At 43.1% G+C, this 22,283-nt stretch overlaps 1 pseudogene; it reads right to left on the minus strand.

Moving 5' to 3' along the window:
* The window catches only part of LOC138854957 (uncharacterized), a 58,562-nt pseudogene that overhangs the window by 2,915 nt on the left and 33,364 nt on the right, over nt 1–22,283 (minus strand).

Genomic DNA, 22,283 nt, shown 5'->3' on the forward strand with positions numbered 1-22,283 from the left:
GTTGGTATTATGGCTAAGTGACTAAATACTTAGTTTGTGAGTTTAGCAATGAATGCTTTTATTTTGGCACTCACACATAGTTTCAGTATTGAGTATCACAGGCCAACTTATGACTAGTTAAGATTCATTATTTTGAGATTGAGATTGGATATTTCTGTTTATGGTCAAATGGGTGAGTGAGTGTAAGCGCACCACCGTATTCGTGGTAATTAGTTGGACAGGGTGTATCAGGAGATAAGATAAGTTGATGGTAGTTTTGAAGGTGATGAACGTGTCTGCAGTTTTGAATTTTCAGGTAGGTGTTCCAGATTTTAGGGCCTTTGACATACATTGAATCTTTGTAAAGGTTTAATGGACATCGGAACAAGCCAGATGTTTCAGAAAGTCTGGTGTTGTGCCTGTGGGTTCCTGTCACAACCATCACAAAGCGCTTTTAGGTCAAGGTTGACATTGAAATTTAAGGTCCTGTAGATGTAGATTGCACAGTAGTAAGTGTGGATGTACTGAACAGGGAGTAAGTTTAGATCTATGAAGAGTGGGGGAATGGCATCCAATCTTTGCGATAACATCTTAAAAACCGCAGCTGTTTCCAATCGTGACGATATATACCGCTCTTCTGGCTTCCGTCACGTCATATCTTGGTATAAACTATGGCTAGTTATGTGAGATACTTAAAATGGTCCTGTGAGAGATACTCGAGACAGTTGGAATTGCTGAAATACAATTCGGAGATAATTGCACCCACTTCCACTAAATTTGTATTGCGTCTGTTTCCACCTACGTGTGACACACGTCTTAAATCAAATTTCCTGTGGCTCAGTTGGTAGCGCACTTAGTTCACATGCTGAATGTCCGTGGTTCGATCCTCAGCACAGGTGGAAACGTTGGGCATCTTTCCTTACACCTGTTGTCCCTATTCACCTAGCAGTAAGTAGGTACCTGGGTGTTAGTCGACTGCTGTGGGTGACCTCGCAGGGGATGGTAGTGTACCTCGCAGGGGATGGTAGTATACCTCGCAGGGGATGGCAGTATACCTCGCAGGGGATGGTAGTATACCTCGCAGGGGATGGTAGTATACCTCGCAGGGGATGGCAGTATACCTCGCAGGGGATATGGCAGTATACCTCGCAGGGGATGGCAGTATACCTCGCAGGGGATGGTAGTATACCTCGCAGGGGATGGCAGTATACCTCGCAGGGGATGGCAGTATACCTCGCAGGGGATGGCAGTATACCTCGCAGGGGATGGCAGTATACCTCGCAGGGGATGGTAGTATACCTCGCAGGGGATGGTAGTATACCTCGCAGAGGATGGCAGTATACCTCGCAGGGGATGGCAGTATACCTCGCAGGGGATATGGCAGTATACCTCGCAGGGGATGGCAGTATACCTCGCAGGGGATGGTAGTATACCTCGCAGGGGATGGCAGTATACCTCGCAGGGGATGGTAGTATACCTCGCAGGGGATGGTAGTATACCTCGCAGGGGATGCCAGTATACCTCGCAGGGGATGGTAGTATACCTCGCAGGGGATGGTAGTATACCTCGCAGGGGATGGCAGTATACCTCGCAGGGGATGGTAGTATACCTCGCAGGGGATGGTAGTATACCTCGCAGGGGATGGTAGTATACCTCGCAGGGGATGGTAGTATACCTCGCAGGGGATGCCAGTATACCTCGCAGGGGATGGTAGTATACCTCGCAGGGGATGGTAGTATACCTCGCAGGGAATGGCAGTATACCTCGCAGGGGATGGCAGTATACCTCGCATGGGATGGTAGTATACCTCGCAGGGGATGCCAGTATACCTCGCAGGGGATGGTAGTATACCTCGCAGGGGATGGTAGTATACCTCGCAGGGAATGGCAGTATACCTCGCAGGGGATGGTAGTATACCTCGCAGGGGATGGCAGTATACCTCGCAGGGGATGGCAGTATACCTCGCAGGGGATGGCAGTATACCTCGCAGGGGATGGCAGTATACCTCGCAGGGGATGGTAGTAGACCTCGCAGGGCATGGCAGTATACCTCGCAGGGGATGGCAGTATACCTCGCAGGGGATGGCAGTATACCTCGCAGGGGATGGCAGTATACCTCGCAGGGGATGGCAGTATACCTCGCAGGGGATGGCAGTATACCTCGCAGGGGATGGCAGTATACCTCGCAAGGGATGGTAGTATACCTCGCAGGGGATGGCAGTATACCTCGCAGGGGATGGTAGTATACCTCGCAGGGGATGGCAGTATACCTCGCAGGGGATGGCAGTATACCTCGCAGGGGATGGCAGTATACCTCGCAGGGGATGGTAGTATACCTCGCAGGGGATGGCAGGATACCTCGCAGGGGATGGCAGTAGACCTCGCAGGGGATGGCAGTATACCTCGCAGGGGATGGCAGTATACCTCGCAGGGGATGGCAGTATACCTCGCAGGGGATGGGAGTCTACCTCGCAGGGGATGGCAGTATACCTCGCAGGGGATGGCAGTATACCTCGCAGGGGATGGCAGTATACCTCGCAGGGGATGGCAGTATACCTCGCAGGGGATGGCAGTATACCTCGCAGGGGATGACAGTATACCTCGCAGGGGATGACAGTATACCTCGCAGGGGATGGCAGTATCCCTCGCAGGGGATGGCAGTATACCTCGCAGGGGATGGCAGTATACCTCGCAGGGGATGGCAGTATACCTCGCAGGGGATGGCAGTATACCTCGCAGGGGATGGCAGTATACCTCGCAGGGAATGGCAGTATACCTCGCAGGGGATGGCAGTATACCTCGCAGGGGATGGCAGTATACCTCGCAGGGGATGGCAGTATACCTCGCAGGGGATGGCAGTATACCTCGCAGGGGATGGCAGTATACCTCGCAGGGGATGGCAGTATACCTCGCAGGGGATGGCAGTATACCTCGCAGGGGATGGCAGTATACCTCGCAGGGGATGGCAGTATACCTCACATAGGGCTGAACTTTCAAAGAAACAGCGCTTGCCTTGTAAAACTAACCTGGGCAGCAACACAAAAATTCAATATCTTCCTAATTTGACTCACATAACATGGCAGTCTCTATGGTAATAAATGGTATAAAATACCGACACAATGGAAATATAAACACAAATGCAGTGAAACGTTGTGGGTGAAACGTTGTCAATAAAGGATCACATTATACTGCATTTGTGTTTATATTTCCATGGCAGTCTCTACTTCCTGACCTACAACACGTTTAATTTTTAGTCTTTACCACTGAAGACTTATGAAAACTGAAGTAATTCACAGATGCCCAGTCTTTCAGCCTTGACTTGTGGTCACTGTGGAAAAACACGTATGTGCACTTCAGGACATTTATTAAAGAAAACGTTTCGCCCCGAATTGCGAAATCAATTTTGCAGTTTTAAAATTAATGCTGAGGAAATGAAATGTTTCATGTTTAGTGTCGTGTGTGTGTGTGTGTGTGTGTGTGTGTGTGTGTGTGTGTGTGTGTGTGTGTGTGTGTGTCGTTATCTCTAGGAACCAAATTGAAGACAGTGCTAAGATGCCAGTATTTAAAATTAACCCACAAATCGGAAATTAAAACCTTACATTAGACACTCTGATGACGGCCCAGGACGGGGGCCGAAATGTCGTCTAGCTTTTTAATTCTATGTTGTAGCTTAATTGTGAACTGTTGCAGTCACGGTAGTGTTACTCTTGTTTCCCAGTACAAGACATCACCGTTTACTTCCTCCTAAATTATCTTTTTATTTTCTTCCCTTGTTACGTTTTATCATTTTCTTCCTTGCCAACCTTCTACCATTTTCTTCCTTGCCAACCTTCTACCATTTTCTTCCTTGCCTACCTTCTACCATTTTCTTCCTTGTCTACCTTCTATCATTTTCTTCCTTGTCTACCTATCATTTTCTTCCTTGTCTACCTTCTATTATTTTCTTCCTTGTCTACCTTCTATCATTTTCTTCCTTGCCTACCTTCTACCATTTTCTTCCTTGTCTACCTTCTATCATTTTCTTCCTTGTCTACCTTCTACCATTTTCTTCCTTGCCAACCTTCTACGATTTTCTTCCTTGCCTACCTTCTACCATTTCCTTCCTTGCCACCTTCTACCATTTTCTTCCTTGCCAACCTTCTACCATTTTCTTCCTTGCCAACCTTCTACGATTTTCTTCCTTGCCACCTTCTACCATTTTCTTCCTTGTCTACCTTCTACCATTTTCTTCCTTGCCTACCTTCTACCATTTTCTTCCTTGTCTACCTTCTATCATTTTCTTCCTTGTCTACCTTCTATCATTTTCTTCCTTGTCTACCTTCTATTATTTTCTTCCTTGTCTACCTTCTATCATTTTCTTCCTTGCCTACCTTCTACCATTTTCTTCCTTGTCTACCTTCTATCATTTTCTTCCTTGTCTACCTTCTACCATTTTCTTCCTTGCCAACCTTCTACGATTTTCTTCCTTGCCACCTTCTACCATTTCCTTCCTTGCCACCTTCTACCATTTTCTTCCTTGCCAACCTTCTACCATTTTCTTCCTTGCCAACCTTCTACGATTTTCTTCCTTGCCACCTTCTACCATTTTCTTCCTTGTCTACCTTCTACCATTTTCTTCCTTGCCTACCTTCTACCATTTTCTTCCTTGCCTACCTTCTATCATTTTCTTCCTTGTCTACCTTCTATCATTTTCTTCCTTGTCTACCTTCTATCATTTTCTTCCTTGTCTACCTTCTATCATTTTCTTCCTTGTCTACCTTCTACCATTTTCTTCCTTGTCTACCTTCTATCAATTTCTTCCTTGTCTACCTTCTATCATTTTCTTCCTTGTCTACCTTCTATCATTTTCTTCCTTGCCTACCTTCTACCATTTTCTTCCTTGTCTACCTTCTATCATTTTCTTCCTTGTCTACCTTCTATCATTTTCTTCCTTGTCTACCTTCTATCATTTTCTTCCTTGCCTACCTTCTACCATTTTCTTCCTTGTCTACCTTCTATCAATTTCTTCCTTGTCTACCTTCTATCATTTTCTTCCTTGTCTACCTTCAATCATTTTCTTCCTTGCCTACCTTCTACCATTTTCTTCCTTGTCTACCTTCTATCATTTTCTTCCTTGTCTACCTTCTATCATTTTCTTCCTTGTCTACCTTCTATCATTTTCTTCCTTGCCTACCTTCAACCATTTTCTTCCTTGTCTACCTTCTACCATCTTCTTCCTTGTCTACCTTCTACCATTTTCTTCCTTGTCTACCTTCTACCATTTTCTTCCTTGTCTACCTTCTATAATTTTCTTCCTTGCCAACCTTCTACTATTTTCTTCCTTGTCTACCTTCTACCATTTTCTTCCTTGTCTACCTTCTATCATTTTCTTCCTTGTCTACCTTCTATCATTTTCTTCCTTGCCTACCTTCTACCATTTTCTTCCTTGTCTACCTTCTATCAATTTCTTCCTTGTCTACCTTCTATCATTTTCTTCCTTGTCTACCTTCTATCATTTTCTTCCTTGCCTACCTTCTACCATTTTTTTCCTTGTCTACCTTCTATCATTTTCTTCCTTGTCTACCTTCTATCATTTTCTTCCTTGTCTACCTTCTATCATTTTCTTTCTTGCCTACCTTCAACCATTTTCTTCCTTGTCTACCTTCTACCATCTTCTTCCTTGTCTACCTTCTACCATTTTCTTCCTTGTCTACCTTCTACCATTTTCTTCCTTGTCTACCTTCTATCATTTTCTTCCTTGCCAACCTTCTACTATTTTCTTCCTTGTCTACCTTCTACCATTTTCTTCCTTGTCTACCTTCTATCATTTTCTTCCTTGCCAACCTTCTACCATTTTCTTCCTTGTCTACCTTCTACCATTTTCTTCCTTGTCTACCTTCTATCATTTTCTTCCTTGTCAACCTTCTACCATTTTCTTCCTTGTCTACCTTCTACCATTTTCTTCCTTGTCTACCTTCTACCATTTTCTTCCTTGTTTATCTTCTACCCTTTTCTTCCTTGCCAATCTTCTACCATTTTCTTCCTTGTCTACCTTCTACCAATTTCTTCCTAGCCAACCTTCTACCATTTTCTTCCTTGACAACCTTCTACCATTTTCTTCCTTGACAACCTTCTACCATTTTCTTCCTTGACAACCTTCTACCATTTTCTTCCTTGACAACCTTCTACCATTTTCTTCCTTGCCAATCTTCTACCATTTTCTTCCTTCCCAATCTTCTACCATTTTCTTCCTTGTCTACCTCCTACCATTTTCTTCCTTACCTGCCTCCTACCATTTTCTTTCCTATGTATTTTTTACCATTCTTTCTCTCACGTTCTGTCCACTGTTTTTTTCTTGTTTACGTAACTTATGTCAGTCTTGCCCGAGCCTTGCTGACAAACAAGCAGATGGACAACTCAGTATCCTTGAGCTGCCGGACCCACACGGGTTTAACTCATCTCAGAAAAAATACCGACAAGTTGATGATTAAGACACATGTGCAACGTTTAAACGTTTCGCCTACACGGTAGGCTTCTGTGTAGGCAAAACGTTTAAAAATAAGCACCTGCCTTGTATGGGCCAGTAGGCCTTCTGCAGTGTTCCTCCATTCTTATGTTCTTAAAAAGTTGAGATATAACCAGCTGATGCCCATGTGTCTCAATCCTCAGAAAAATATATTTATGTCATTTATCTTTCAACATTCTTCTTCTTCCTTGCATCTATTTTACTGTTTTCTGACTTGTGTATTTTTAATAAGTTTCTTGTTTCTTAGTTATCTTTAAGTTTCTTCTCTTTGTTTCTTGTATCTTAGTTATCTTTAAGTTTCTTCTCTTAGTTTCTTGTTTCTTAGTTATCTTTAAGTTTCTTCTCTTAGTTTCTTGTTTCTTAGTTATCTTTAAGTTTCTTCTCTTAGTTTCTTGTTTCTTAGTTATCTTTAAGTTTCTTCTCTTAGTTTCTTGTTTCTTAGTTATCTTTAAGTTTCTTCTCTTAGTTTCTTGTTTCTTAGTTATCTTTAAGTTTCTTCTCTTAGTTTCTTGTTTCTTAGTTATCTTTAAGTTTCTTCTCTTAGTTTCTTGTTTCTTAGTTATCTTTAAGTTTCTTCTCTTAGTTTCTTGTTTCTTAGTTATCTTTAAGTTTCTTCTCTTAGTTTCTTGTTTCTTAGTTATCTTTAAGTTTCTTCTCTTAGTTTCTTGTTTCTTAGTTATCTTTAAGTTTCTTCTCTTAGTTTCTTGTTTCTTAGTTATCTTTAAGTTTCTTCTCTTAGTTTCTTAGTTATCTTTAAGTTTCTTCTCTTAGTTTCTTGTTTCTTAGTTATCTTTAAGTTTCTTCTCTTTGTTTCTTGTTTCTTAGTTATCTTTAAGTTTCTTCTCTTTGTTTCTTGTTTCTTAGTTATCTTTAAGTTTCTTCTCTTAGTTTCTTGTTTCTTAGTTATCTTTAAGTTTCTTCTCTTAGTTTCTTGTTTCTTAGTTATCTTTAAGTTTCTTCTCTTTGTTTCTTGTTTCTTAGTTATCTTTAAGTTTCTTCTCTTTGTTTCTTGTTTCTTAGTTAGCTTTAAGTTTCTTCTCTTTGTTTCTTGTTTCTTAGTTATCTTTAAGTTTCTTCTCTTAGTTTCTTGTTTCTTAGTTATCTTTAAGTTTCTTCTCTTTGTTTCTTGTTTCTTAGTTATCTTTAAGTTTCTTCTCTTTGTCTTAGCTATCTTTAAGTTTCTTCTCTTTGTCTTAGTTATCTTTAAGTTTCTTCTCTTTGTCTTAGTTATCTTTAAGTTTCTTCTCTTTGTCTTAGTTATCTTTAAGTTTCTTCTCTTTGTCTTAGTTATCTTTAAGTTTCTTCTCTTTGTCTTAGTTATCTTAAGTTTCTTCTCTTTGTTTCTTGTATATTAGTTATCTTTAAGTTTCTTCTCTTTGTCTTAGTTATCTTTAAGTTTCTTCTCTTTGTCTTAGTTATCTTTAAGTTTCTTCTCTTTGTCTTAGTTATCTTTAAGTTTCTTCTCTTTGTCTTAGTTATCTTTAAGTTTCTTCTCTTTGTCTTAGTTATCTTAAGTTTCTTCTCTTTGTTTCTTGTATATTAGTTATCTTTAAGTTTCTTCTCTTTGTCTTAGTTATCTTTAAGTTTCTTCTCTTTGTCTTAGTTATCTTTAAGTTTCTTCTCTTTGTCTTAGTTATCTTTAAGTTTCTTCTCTTTGTCTTAGTTATCTTTAAGTTTCTTCTCTTTGTCTTAGTTATCTTTAAGTTTCTTCTCTTTGTCTTAGTTATCTTTAAGTTTCTTCTCTTTGTCTTAGTTATCTTAAGTTTCTTCTCTTTGTTTCTTGTATATTAGTTATCTTTAAGTTTCTTCTCTTTGTCTTAGTTATCTTTAAGTTTCTTCTCTTTGTCTTAGTTATCTTTAAGTTTCTTCTCTTTGTCTTAGTTATCTTTAAGTTTCTTCTCTTTGTCTTAGTTATCTTTAAGTTTCTTCTCTTTGTCTTAGTTATCTTAATTTTCTTCTCTGTACAGCATTGTAAGTGTCTTGTTGTGACCTGGTCTGCCATGTATGCTACATACTTGCTGTTAAGTAAAAGGACACAAGTGCAACTAGTGTGACATTTTATTGTAGAAACGTTTCGCTCTCCAGGAGCTTTGTCAACCTGGCTCGACAAAGCTAATGGAGAGCGAAACGTTGCCACAACAAAATGTCACATTAGTTGCATTTGTGTCCTTTTACTTAACATATTGCCGATAATACTAACAACATTAATAGATACTTGCTCTCTTTCTCTCTCATTCTTATTATCTCTTACTCTCATTCTCTCTTGTGTTCCCTGATCCTTCTATTACCTCTATCACATCTAAGAACATTAGGATGGAGGAACACTGCAGCAGGCCTACTGGCCCATACAAGGCAGGTCCTTCTCAAAACCAACCATTCCCACCAACCCACTTCTTCAACTTTTTCCAAAGTTTCCCAAGAATTAGCTTCAATACATCAGATACTCCTGCACGTGTCTTATCAACCTCAGACACTGCTGCACATGTGTTTTATCAACCTCAGACACTGCTGCACATGTGTCTTATCAACCTCAGATACTGCTGCACATGTGTCTTATCAACCTCAGATACTGCTGCACATGTGTCTAATCAACCTCAGATACTGCTGCACATGTGTCTTATCAACCTCAGATACTGCTGCACATGTGTCTTATCAACCTCAGATACTGCTGCACATGTGTCTTATCAACCTCAGATACTGCTGCACATGTGTCTTATCAACCTCAGACACTGCTGCACATGTGTCTTATCAACCTCAGACACTGCTGCACATGTGTCTTATCAACCTCAGACACTGCTGCACATGTGTCTTACCAACCTCAGACACTGCTGCACATGTGTCTTATCAACCTCAGACACTGCTGCACATGTGTCTTACCAACCTCAGACACTGCTGCACATGTGTCTTATCAACCTCAGACACTGCTGCACATGTGTCTTATCAACCTCAGACACTGCTGCACATGTGTCTTATCAACCTCAGACACTGCTGCACATATCTTAACCTCAGACACTGCTGCACATGTGTCTTATCAACCTCAGACACTGCTGCACATGTGTCTTGTCAACCTCAGACACTGCTGCACATGTATCTTATCAACCTCAGACACTGCTGCACATGTCTTATCAACCTCAGACACTGCTGCACATGTGTCTTATCAACCTCAGACACTGCTGCACATGTGTCTTATCAACCTCAGACACTGCTGCACATGTGTCTTATCAACCTCAGACACTGCTGCACATGTATCTTACCAACCTCAGATACTGTTGCACATGTGTCTTATCAACCTCAAACACTGCTGCACATGTGTCTTACCAACCTCAGACACTGCTGCACATGTGTCTTATCAACTTCAGACACTGCTGCACATGTGGTTTATCAACCTCAGATACTGCTGCACATGTGCGTTATCAACCTCAGGTACTGCTGCACATGTGTCTTACCAACCTCAGATACTGCTGCACATGTGTCTTATCAACCTCAGACACTGCTGCTCATGTGTCTTACCAACCTCAGATACTGCTGCACATGCGTCTTACCAACCTCAGATACTGCTGCACATGTGTCTTACCAACCTCAGATACTGCTGCACATGTGTCTTATCAACCTCAGATACTGCTGCACATGTGTCTTATCAACCTCAGATACTGCTGCACATGTGTCCTATCAACCTCAGATGCTGCTGCACATATGTCTTACCAACCTCAGATGCTGCTGCACATGTGTCTTATCAACCTCAGATACTGCTGTACATGTGTCTTATCAACCTCAGACACTGCTGCACATGTGTCTTATCAACCTCAGACACTGCTGCACATGTGCCTTATCAACCTCAGGTACTGCTGTACATATGTCTTATCAACCTCAGATATTAATCAAACCCAGTCTTCCCTCAAATATTTACCCACTCTCTTTTTAAAGCTACCCAAAGTCTTAGCCTCTATTACCCTACTCGGAATTATCACCCTACCTTGTTAATACTTTTGACTTATCTACTATATGTTGCTTCTGACTATGGGAAAAGCATTTCCTTGATAAATCGACACTGGTTCAAAAAGTTGTCATCTGAGAGGTTGATATACAAACAAGCCGCACTCAAGAGAGGAAACTTACGACGAGATGTCAAGTCACAATTGAGCCAGAAAGAAAACAGAAAAGAACACAAGTCGTCAGTTGGGAGTGGAGAGAAGAGAGTAGAACTGATCCTTTATTATTATTATTATTATTATTATTATTATTATTATTATTATTATTAGTAGTAGTAGTAGTAGTAGTAGTAGAGTAATTTTAGTAGTAACAATAATAGTTGTAGTAGTGGTACTAGCAGTAGCAACAGCAGTAGTAGTAAATGTGATTTAGAAAACTGAGGTAAGAACTATGAGAGAGAGAGAGAGAGAGAGAGAGAGAGAGAGAGAGAGAGAGAGAGAGAGAGAGAGAGAGAGAAAGAGAGAGAGAGAGAGAGAGAGAGAGAGAGAGAGAAAGAGAGAGAGAGAGAGAAAGAGGAGAGAAAGAGAAGAGAGAGAGAAGAAGAGAAGAGAGAGAGAGAGAGAGAGAGAGAGAGAGAGAGAGAGAGAGAGAGGAGAGAGAGAGAGAGAGAGAGAGAGAGAGAGAGAGTCATTAGTGGGGGTCAATTTACCAGATATTAAAGACAGGAAGAGACTCTCGACTTTAGTAAGGCTCGGATTTCTCGCTGAGGGAATCCTGACGACGCAACTCGTCTCGAATTGTATTTATGGAAGGAAATACGCACACATATGCACGTGCATACACTTGTGCAGCAAAAAATAAGGAGGGGTGATGTGTACATCCGATTACACTTGTGTAAATACGTACATAAAAAGGGGTTTCTAATGCACACGTTGCCCTCATACGTACATAAGACAAGATTATATTATGTCTTCACGCGAACATGAATAACTTACACGCTCATGAATATGTGTAAGGGTGGTAATGCAGAAGCTATCATCAGACAGATACACATTCACTACATTAATACAGACTGCTATATAAACTTTCCCTGTTTCTCTCTCTCTTTGTTTTACAAAGCGATTTTAAAGGGTCGAGTTAAGGATCCTTAACTTTATTTACAAGCTAAGAGCTGTTGAGAAATGTTCTGGTGATACCCACAAGATGTGCGAAAGGACACTTATGTACAGTTCAGGACATTTATTAAAGGAAACGTTTTACCCCGAGTAGCTTCTTCATACTACCACTACTACTGCTACTATTACTACTTCTACACAAATAACCCGCACATAAAAGAGAGAAGCTGTCCTCTTCAACACTTCGGAGAAACTGGTCGATCTCTTTCTGACAGACTTAGGGAGCACAAAAATAGTGTTAAGTTTGCCGACACTAACAATGCTCTTTTCTGTCACGTCAGAGATCATAGCCATCCTATTGACTGGTCTTCTGCTAAAACTGTCTTCCCTACTTCCAACTCGAACAGTCGCCGTCTAGTTGAATCCTCTCTGATACACAACTTTCCTTGTATGAATCTTAGCCCTGGCTTCGTCTCTGAAGATGCCTTCCTCTCCCACTACATTGTAAAATGCTCCAAACTTCAGAACACCCGTGACTTAACCTGACTCCTCATTTTTTCTTTTTCTTTTTCTTCTTCTCCCTCTTCCCCTTTCCTCTTTCCTTTTTCTCCTCTGGGTTGTCTTTCTTCCTTCTGTCTCGTGTTTCTGTTCCTTCTTTATCTATTTCACCACTTCCCCTTCCCCCCTCCTCTGTGCACTTGCTCTCCCTCTGTGGGCACCTAGCTCCCTTGCAGTGCTCCCCTTTCTTTGTATTTGACTGGCTCCTCCTCCTTATTCCCCACTACTACCACTACTACTACCTCTACTACTACTACTACTACTACTACTACTACTACTACTACTACTACTACCACCTCCACCTCTTCCTGCCTATATACAGCCGTCCTGCTCCACTTCTGGTTAGTGTGACTTTGTAAATGGTCCAAGTCGGACCGAAACGTCGTCGTAAGCTTCTCTCTTTTATGTGCGGGTTATTTGTGTATCGTTCCAGTCACGGTATTGTGGCTTTTTTTGTTATTTAATTACTACTTCTACTACTGTCACTACTACTACTCCTACTACTGTTACTACTACTACTACTGTTACTATTATTACTACTACTATTGCTACTTGTGGCATGCAAAGAGTATGTAACCTCTATTCGGCGCATGTACACACCCTCATTTACAGGCTATCTCCCCCAACCAGCGAACCAGGTGACTGAGGGTTGACGATGGGGCCCCGTCGTTCAACCAGTACCCAGGTTCCAGCCAGTGAGAAGATGGTTTTGGCAATCGCAGAGGTTATGTGGGTACCACTCTCCTGTCTGCCCTTGTCATTCCCATTATAGAGCTGGTTGAAGCACGATCTGCTCTCTAGTGGCTTCTATTCTGCCTTGCTTACCGTGGAGTGCACTAATACCTATCACTGTACATAGTGTATATAGTGTACATACTTCTGTTCTAAATTGGTGAAGGATAATATAAGTCAAAAGTTTTCTGCTGTGTTTATTTTGCTCCCTTTACACCCAGGATAACAGGCCATTTGGACTCCTGGGTTGTAATACTATTACTAGTGCTACTATTACTACTACTACTACTATTACTACTACTAATGCTACTCCTACTACTACTAGTACTATTATTATTACTACTACTACTGTTACAACTAGTACTGAAAATAAATGGTATAAAATACTGACACAATGGAAACATAAACACATATGCAGTTTAATGTGATCCTTTATTGACAACGTTTCGCCCCCACAGTGGGCTTTTTCAAGTCGAAGAATTGAGACACTTATGCAACACATGTGAATCTTTATTGAAGAAACGTTTCGCCACACAATGGCTTCATCAGTCCAATACAAAGTAGAAATGGGTAAGGAGAGTAGAAGTTTGAGGTAATCAGTCCCTCAACCTGGAATCGATGTGTTCAGTCCATAACTCTTGTAGGAAGTGCAGCATAGGGCCAGAGAGGTGGCTTATATACTGCGGTGAGATGAGTTGAAGCAGGAGGCGGCGGTTTTCAAAACCATTCATCACATCTGTCAGACACTGCAACATCATGGGATCTTGGTACAAAGACTTCAACGCTTGCCCATCCTTTGGACGATGACCTACTTACACTAGTGGCAGGTCCCATTGTGATCCCGCCTTCTCCTGCTTCAATTCATCTCACCGCAGTATATAAGCCACCTCTCTGGCCCTATGCTGCACTTCCTACAAGAGTGATGGACTGAACACATCGATTCCAGGTTGAGGGACTGATTACCTCAAACTTCTACTCTCCTTACCTATTTCTACTTTGTATTGGACTGATGAAGCCACTGTGTGGCGAAACGTTTCTTCAATAAAGATTACCATGTGTTACTTAAGTGTCTCAATTCTTCAACTTGTCGGTTTTCAAAACCATTCATCACATTTTTCAAGTCACACACAGATCTACCTGGGGTGGAAGGTTAGGGAGTATTTATAGTCAGGTTCAGAATGTTGAGGTCAGGTGGAGAATGCTGCATCTGATGATCTACCGGGTGGGGTTATAGTCTTGGGTAGCTTGGCAGGGGTATTGAGTAGACAGAAGGTCTACTCACAACTTGTCCAATACCCCTGCCAAGTTACCCAAGACTCTATAACCCCACCCGGTAGATCATCAGATGCAGCATTCTCCACCTGACCTCAACATTCTGAACCTGACTATAAATACTCCCGTACCTTCCACCCCAGGTAGATCTGTTTGTGACTTGAAAAAGCCCACTGTGTGGGCGAAACGTTGTCAATAAAGGATCACATTAAACTGCATATGTGTTTATTTCTACTACTAGTACTGTGCAAGAATGGTATATAATACCGACAAGATGAAATTAAGACACATGTGCAACATCTGGGTATCTTTATTGTAGACGTTTCGCCATCCAGTGACTTTATCAATACAAATTCTAGGACATAGCTTGAAGACAGTAGGACTATATACAGAAGATGAGGTAATCCTGACGCCAAATGACTTCGAACAGGCGATAAATGACATGCCCATGCACTCTGCCCCAGGGCCAGACTCATGGAACTCCGTGTTCATCAAGAACTGCAAGAAGCCCCTATCACGAGCCTTTACCATCCTATGGAGAGGGAGCATGGACACGGGGGTCGTCCCACAGTTACTAAAAACAACAGACATAGCCCCACTCCACAAAGGGGGCAGTAAAGCAAAAGCAACAGCAAAGAACTACAGACCGATAGCACTAACATCCCATATCATAAAAATCTTTGAAAGGGTCCTAAGAAGCAAGATCACCACCCATCTAGAAACCCATCAGTTACACAACCCAGGGTAACATGGGTTTAGAACAGGTCGCTCCTGTCTGTCTCAACTATTGGATCACTACGACAAGGTCCTAGATGCACTAGAAGACAAAAAGAATGCAGATGTAATATATACAGACTTTGCAAAAGCCTTCGACAAGTGTGACCATGGCGTAATAGCGCACAAAATGCGTGCTAAAGGAATAACAGGAAAAGTCGGTCGATGGATCTATAATTTCCTCACTAACAGAACACAGAGAGTAGTAGTCAACAGAGTAAAGTCCGAGGCAGCTACGGTGAAAAGCTCTGTTCCACAAGGCACAGTATTCGCTCCCATCTTGTTCCTCATCCTCATATCTGACATAGACAAGGATGTCAGCCACAGCACCGTGTCTTCCTTTGCAGATGACACCCGAATCTGCATGACAGTGTCTTCCATTGCAGACACTGCAAGGCTCCAGGCGGACATCAACCAAATCTTTCAGTGGGCTGCAGAAAACAATATGAAGTTCAACGATGAGAAATTTCAATTACTCAGATATGGTAAACACGAGGAAATTAAATCTTCATCAGAGTACAAAACAAATTCTGGCCACAAAATAGAGCGAAACACCAACGTCAAAGACCTGGGAGTGATCATGTCGGAGGATCTCACCTTCAAGGACCATAACATTGTATCAATCGCATCTGCTAGAAAAATGACAGGATGGATAATGAGAACCTTCAAAACTAGGGAGGCCAAGCCCATGATGACACTCTTCAGGTCACTTGTTCTATCTAGGCTGGAATATTGCTGCACACTAACAGCACCTTTCAAGGCAGGTGAAATTGCTGACCTAGAAAATGTACAGAGAACCTTCACGGCGCGCATAACGGAGATAAAACACCTCAATTACTGGGAGCGCTTGAGGTTCCTAAACCTGTATTCCCTGGAACGCAGGCGGGAGAGATACATGATTATATACACCTGGAAAATCCTAGAGGGACTAGTACCGAACTTGCACACGAAAATCACTCACTACGAAAGCAAAAGACTTGGCAGACGATGCAACATCCCCCCAATGAAAAGCAGGGGTGTCACTAGCACGTTAAGAGACCATACAATAAGTGTCAGGGGCCCGAGACAGTTCAACTGCCTCCCAGCATACATAAGGGGGATTACCAACAGACCCCTGGCAGTCTTCAAGCTGGCACTGGACAAGCACCTAAAGTCGGTTCCTGACCAGCCGGGCTGTGGCTCGTACGTTGGTTTGCGTGTAGCCAGCAGTAACAGCCTGGTTGATCAGGCTCTGATCCACCAGGAGGCCTGGTCACAGACCGGGCCGCGGGGGCGTTGACCCCCGGAACTCTCTTCAGGTAAACTCCAGGTAATCAGTCCCTCAACCTAGGAGTAGGTGCGAAGAGCACCATAGTCGTGGAGATTCTGAAGCAGAAGCAAGGAGCCTGGCGCTTATATAGTAACGTTAGGTGTAGCAGACGAGGGCATAGTCACTGGTAGGCGGAATTCCCCAGTGGAAGTAGGTCCTTCCCAAAGAGATGGGTTAGTTGTAGCAGTAGTTGTCGTAGTCGTGAAGGTTATGTACATGTCCTCAGAATCAAGATTCCATGATGTTGCAGTGTCTGACAAGTTGTACAAGAATGGTATTTAATACCGACAAGATGAAATTAAGACACATGTGCAACATCTGGGTATCGTTATTGTAGACGTTTCGCCATCCAGTGGCTTTATCGATACAAATTCTAGGACATATTGATAAAGCCACTGGATGGCGAAACGTCTACAATAAAGATACCCAGATGTTGCACATGTGTCTTAATTTCACTACTAGTACTATTATTATTACTACTACTACTACTACCGAAGAAGCCACTCGTGGCGAAACGTTTCCTTTAATGTCCTGAACTGCACATAAGAGCTGTTACCTATACTGGAAGAACTTTCCCAATTCTTAAAAGAATAAGATGTGAAGACGCAGTACTGTGATACAAGAGTCTCACCTCTCTAGCTAAACCACGTTATTCATTCATCAGAATTCGTTAGGAATACAAGAAGCATAAAATATAAATAACCCGCACATAGGAGAAACTGAACACAACGTTTCGGTCCGACTTGGACCATTTACAAGTCACACTAACACAAAAGAGTTAGTTTGACTTGTAAATGGTCAAAGTCGGACCGAAACGTTATGGTAAGCTTCTCTCTCCTATATGCGGGTTGTTTTTGTATTGTTCCAGTCACGGTATTGTACCTTTCTGTTCATTTTAAGCATCAAATATTACCAGAGTTGTACATCAGTGGTACACAATACCGACAAGATGAATAATTAGACATGTGCAACACCTGGATATCCAGATGTTACACATGTTTAATTCTCCCTCTTCATTACCAGAGCATTTTAACATTACAACGAAGGTACAGTACAAACTGGATTTAGTATAAACCTTGGTAATAAATACCAACAAACCGGATTAGAAAAACACGTAAACAAACCCTAGAACATATTAAAAACGTTTCGGTCCTGAGACTTTGATCACTACTCAAACTGGATCTATGAGAGAAACATTACGAAGACGTTGTGGAGTCATAATAATGTTGGTAGAATTACCGACAGTATGTTAGGTCAAAGGACACAAGTGCAACTAATGTGACATTTTACTGTGGCAACGTTTCGCTCTCCAGGAGTTTTGTCAAGTCCCAAATGGGGCGAGAAAACTTGCCAGTGATCCGGGAGAGTTAGAAACGTTACCCCCCACGACGTGAGTTACAACCTACAACTGACGTGTTAAATATCAAAGAATTATTTTCTCTTTGTTTTGCATTATTTTCCTGTAGAAACATTTCATTAATGTTGTTGGTGAGCGGCTAAACCTGGACTCCTCTCTCTCATATATATATACATATACATATATATATATATATATATATATATATATATATATATATATATATATATATATATATATATATATATATATATATGCCGTGCTGAATAGGTAAAACTTGCTATTTTGGCTTAAATAGCAACGCTCTTCTTGCCGAATAAGGTAAGCTAAAATTTGCGTATGCAATAATTTCACAAAAATCATTCTGAACCTAACGAAAAAAATATATTTCATTGTGTTTGTTTATTATTAAATTATTGTAAACTTATTTAAAATATATTTAGTTGGATTAGGCTAAATTAAATTGCGCTTGTTATAATAAGGTTAAGTAAGTTTTCTAAGGTTCTTCTGATACAAAATTATTAATTTTTACATTAACATAAATGAAAAAATATATATCTTTAAACGTATAAAAGAAAATTTTAGAAAGGACTTAATTTTAAATGAGTTCTTGCTAATTGACCAGTTTTACCTATTCGGCACGACATTATAATATATATATATATATATATATATATATATATATATATATATATATATATATATATATATATATATATATATATATATATCTTGTGTATTGTGGGTGAGACACCACCCCGTCATCTCCCTCGGTTACTACTAACCACTACACTTTAAAACGACCCCTGAAACCCACACCACACCAAGCCTAGCAGAGCGTGACAGAAACAACATCCGGGCCAGAAACAACGACAACAACATCCCCTTCCCCCTTGTCCCTTCCCTCTCCCCACCCCTTCCCTCTCCCCACCCCTTACCCTCCCCTCAATAGCCGCAAGTCTGTGATACACTAACATCCGGCCTTAACAATCAATCGACCTCGTCCTCCCCTCCCTACACCTCTTTCCCCTCTCCACACCCTTTCCTCTATCGTTTACACCCACCTCTCCCCTCTCCACACCCTCAGTGGCAACACCTGTCATACGCCAACATCCGACCTTAATAACCTCTCACCCATAACATCTCGGCAATACGTACGCCCTCCACCTACTCTGTAGGAACACCGCCACCCACTCAGTATGGACACACACACCCACCACCCATTCAGCAGGAACACCCACCACTCACTCAGTACGAACACATACCCACCACCTACTCAGTAGGAACACACACGCCCACCCCCCACTCAGCAGTAACACCCACCACCCAGTCAGTAGGAACACACACATCCACCACCCACTCAGCAGGAACACCCACCACCCACTCAACAGGAACACCCACCACCGACTCAGCAGCAACACCCACCACCCAGTCAGTAGGAACACACATCCACCACCCACTCAGCAGGAACACCCACCACCCACTCAGTAGGAACACCCACCACCCACTCAGTAGGAACACACCCACCACCCACTCAGCAGGAACACACACATCCGCCACCCACTCAGCAGCAACATCCACCACCCACTTAGTACGGACACACACCCACCACCTACTCAGCAGGAACACCCACCACGCAGTAGGGACACACACCCACCACCCACTCAACTGGAATACTCACCACCCACTCAGAGACACACATCCACCACCCACTCAGCAGGAACACTCACCACCCACTCAGTAGGGACACACACCCACCACCCACTCAGCAGGAACATTCACCACCCACTCAGTAGGGACACACACCCACCACTCACTCAACAGGAACACTCACCATACACTCAGTAGGGACACACTCACCACCCACTCAACAGGAAAGCTCACCACACAGTAGGGACACACCCCCCCCCACTAAAAGAACCTCACCACACAGTAGGCCACCCACCCCCCACTCCGGAACCTCACCACACAGTAGGGACACACACCCACCACCCACTCCGGAACACCCCCACACAGTGGGACACCCCCCCCACTAAAAGGCACTCACCACACAGGGGGGACCCCCCACCACCCCCCCAACAGGAACACTCCCCACGTGGGACACACCCCCACCACCCACTAAAAGGAACACTCACCCCACTCAGAAAGGAACACTCACCACCCACCAACGGGAACACTCACCCACACAGTGGGACACCCCCCACCCCCCAAATAACGGGAAACACTCACCACACAGTAGGGACACACCCACCACCCACTAAACAGGAACCTCACCAAAAGTGGGGACACACACCACCCACTCCAGAACCTCCCCACACAGGGGGACACACCCCCCCCACTAAACAGGAACCTCCCCACAGTAGGGACCCCCCACCCCCCACTCAAGGGGAACCTCACCAAAAGTGGGACACCCCCCCCACCCACTCCGGGAACCTCCCCAAAAGGGGGAAAACCCCCCCACCCACCCCCAACGGAACACTCCCCCCGGGGACACACACACCCCCCCACTAAACGGGAACACTCACCACACAGGGGACCCCCCACCCCCACCCCAACGGAACACTCCCACACAGTAGGGACCCACCCACCACCCACTCCGGAACACTCACCACACAGTAGGGCCCCCCACCCACCCCCCCTAAACGGGAACCTCACCCCCGTAGGGACACACCCACCACCCACTCCAGGAACACTCACCACACAGTGGGACCACCCCCACCCCCCCTCAACAGGAACACTCACCATACACCCCAGTAGGGCCCCACCCCCCACTCAACGGAACACCCCCAACACGGGGGGAAACACCCCCACCACCCCTCCGGAACACTCACCCAGGGACACACCCCCACCACCCACTCCGGAACACTCCCCACCAGGGAACACACCCCCCCCCACTCAACAAAACCTCCCCAGGGGGAACACCCCCCACCCACTCCGGAACCTCACCACAGTAGGGACACACACCCACCCCCCCCTAACAGAACACTCACCACACAGTGGGGCACCCCCCACCCCCACTCCAGAAACACTCACCACACAGGGGGACCCCCCCACCACCCACTCCAGGAACACTCACCAAAAGTGGGACACACACCCCCCACTCAACGGGAACACTCACCACACAGAACACACCCACCCCCCCTCCGGGAACCCTTTCCCCACATAGGACACACCCCCACCACCCACTCCGGGAACATACCACACAGGGGACCCCACCCACCACCCATCAACGGGAACACTCCCCCGTAGGGACACACCCACCACCCACTCCAGGAACACTCACCAAAAGTAGGGACACCCCCACCCCCCACTCAACGGGAACCTCACCACAGTGGACCACACCCACCCCCCCAAAAAGAACACTCACCACACGGGGGAACCCCACCCACCACCCACTCAACAGGAACACTCACTACACAGGGGGAACCCCCCCCCAACTCAAAAATGTCGTAATTGCTCATAACATTAAAATTCACTTTTTAATTGACTAATAACAATATTTCTACAAAGAGACCAATAATTATTTTTATCGTCGGCAACAACTAATGCCAGCCCCAAAAAGTATTAATTTTTTTCCCAGATTTTTTAAAAATATTTATATCTGATTACTGAAGAAATTGCATTAATTCCTCTTTGTTTTTTTTTAAATATTCTTTCCCCTGGTTTTAACAAGGTTGAATAAATCACCTGAAGTGAAATAAAAATTCGTGAATTTTTTTTTCTGGCGAGTTTTTTAAATTTTATGTAGATTCTGCGCGTGTTGTGAGTCATTATGGTAAAGTAAATTTATATCCTGCAAGAAGATAGGGGCAATTTTTTTCCAGTGGGAAGCGGAGAAAAAAATGTTCAATGGGAAAAGTTCAGCTGCAGATGGGGAAAAGGATGAAAATTAAAAGGGATCCGTAAAACCTCGATATATTCTTTTTCCTTTTTTGGGGCCTGTTCCTCGTCTTCCGTTATTCATGTGCTTTGTGCTCCCCTTCAAGTGGTTTAAAAGCGTGTACAAAAAACTAGCTACTTTGAGCAAAATCTAGTTACAAGTTCAACAAAAAGTGATTTTCACTGGAAAGAAGCGGGAATAAATGGAAAGAAATAAAAAAACCTTTCACAACCTCAGACTTGTTGAAACAGAGCATGACCCACTCCAGAATCACAAAAAATCAAAAAAACCCCCAACAAACAATCAATATAACATTTTTACCTTAAATTTTTAAATTTTTATGAAGACCAGACAGGGGTCATCCAAGTCTTTAAAAAAAAAATTAAATAGCCCTACTCAACAAAGATGACAGGTAAACAACAGCAAAAATAGATAAAACACCACAAATACCCCTATTTATAATTTTTTTAAAAACATAATAAGTAACAAAAAATTCAAACCCCAAGCCCGGGGTTTAAGCAGGTCGCTCCCCCCACCTACTGGATCACTACCACATTTTAGATGCATTGGAAGACAAACAAAATGATGTAGTAAAGAAACATTGCAAAGCCTCTGACAATTGATTGGGTGAAATTTGGAACAAATGCATAAAAAAGGAATAACTGGAAAAAGTAGGCAGATGGTTTTGCTTTAAAAAAAAAAATCAAAGAGAAAGGGTCAATAAAGTCAGAGATGCCCAGTAAAAATTTCCCTTCCCCAAGGCATGGGATTCCCCCATTCTTTATTACTCATCCTCATATTTGCCGACGGGGACATTAATCCTAGCACCATATCATCCTTTGCAATCACACTAGAATTTTCTTTGACATCTAT

Source organism: Cherax quadricarinatus, chromosome 76 (genome assembly GCF_038502225.1).
Source record: "Cherax quadricarinatus isolate ZL_2023a chromosome 76, ASM3850222v1, whole genome shotgun sequence".
Taxonomy (NCBI): domain Eukaryota; kingdom Metazoa; phylum Arthropoda; class Malacostraca; order Decapoda; family Parastacidae; genus Cherax; species Cherax quadricarinatus.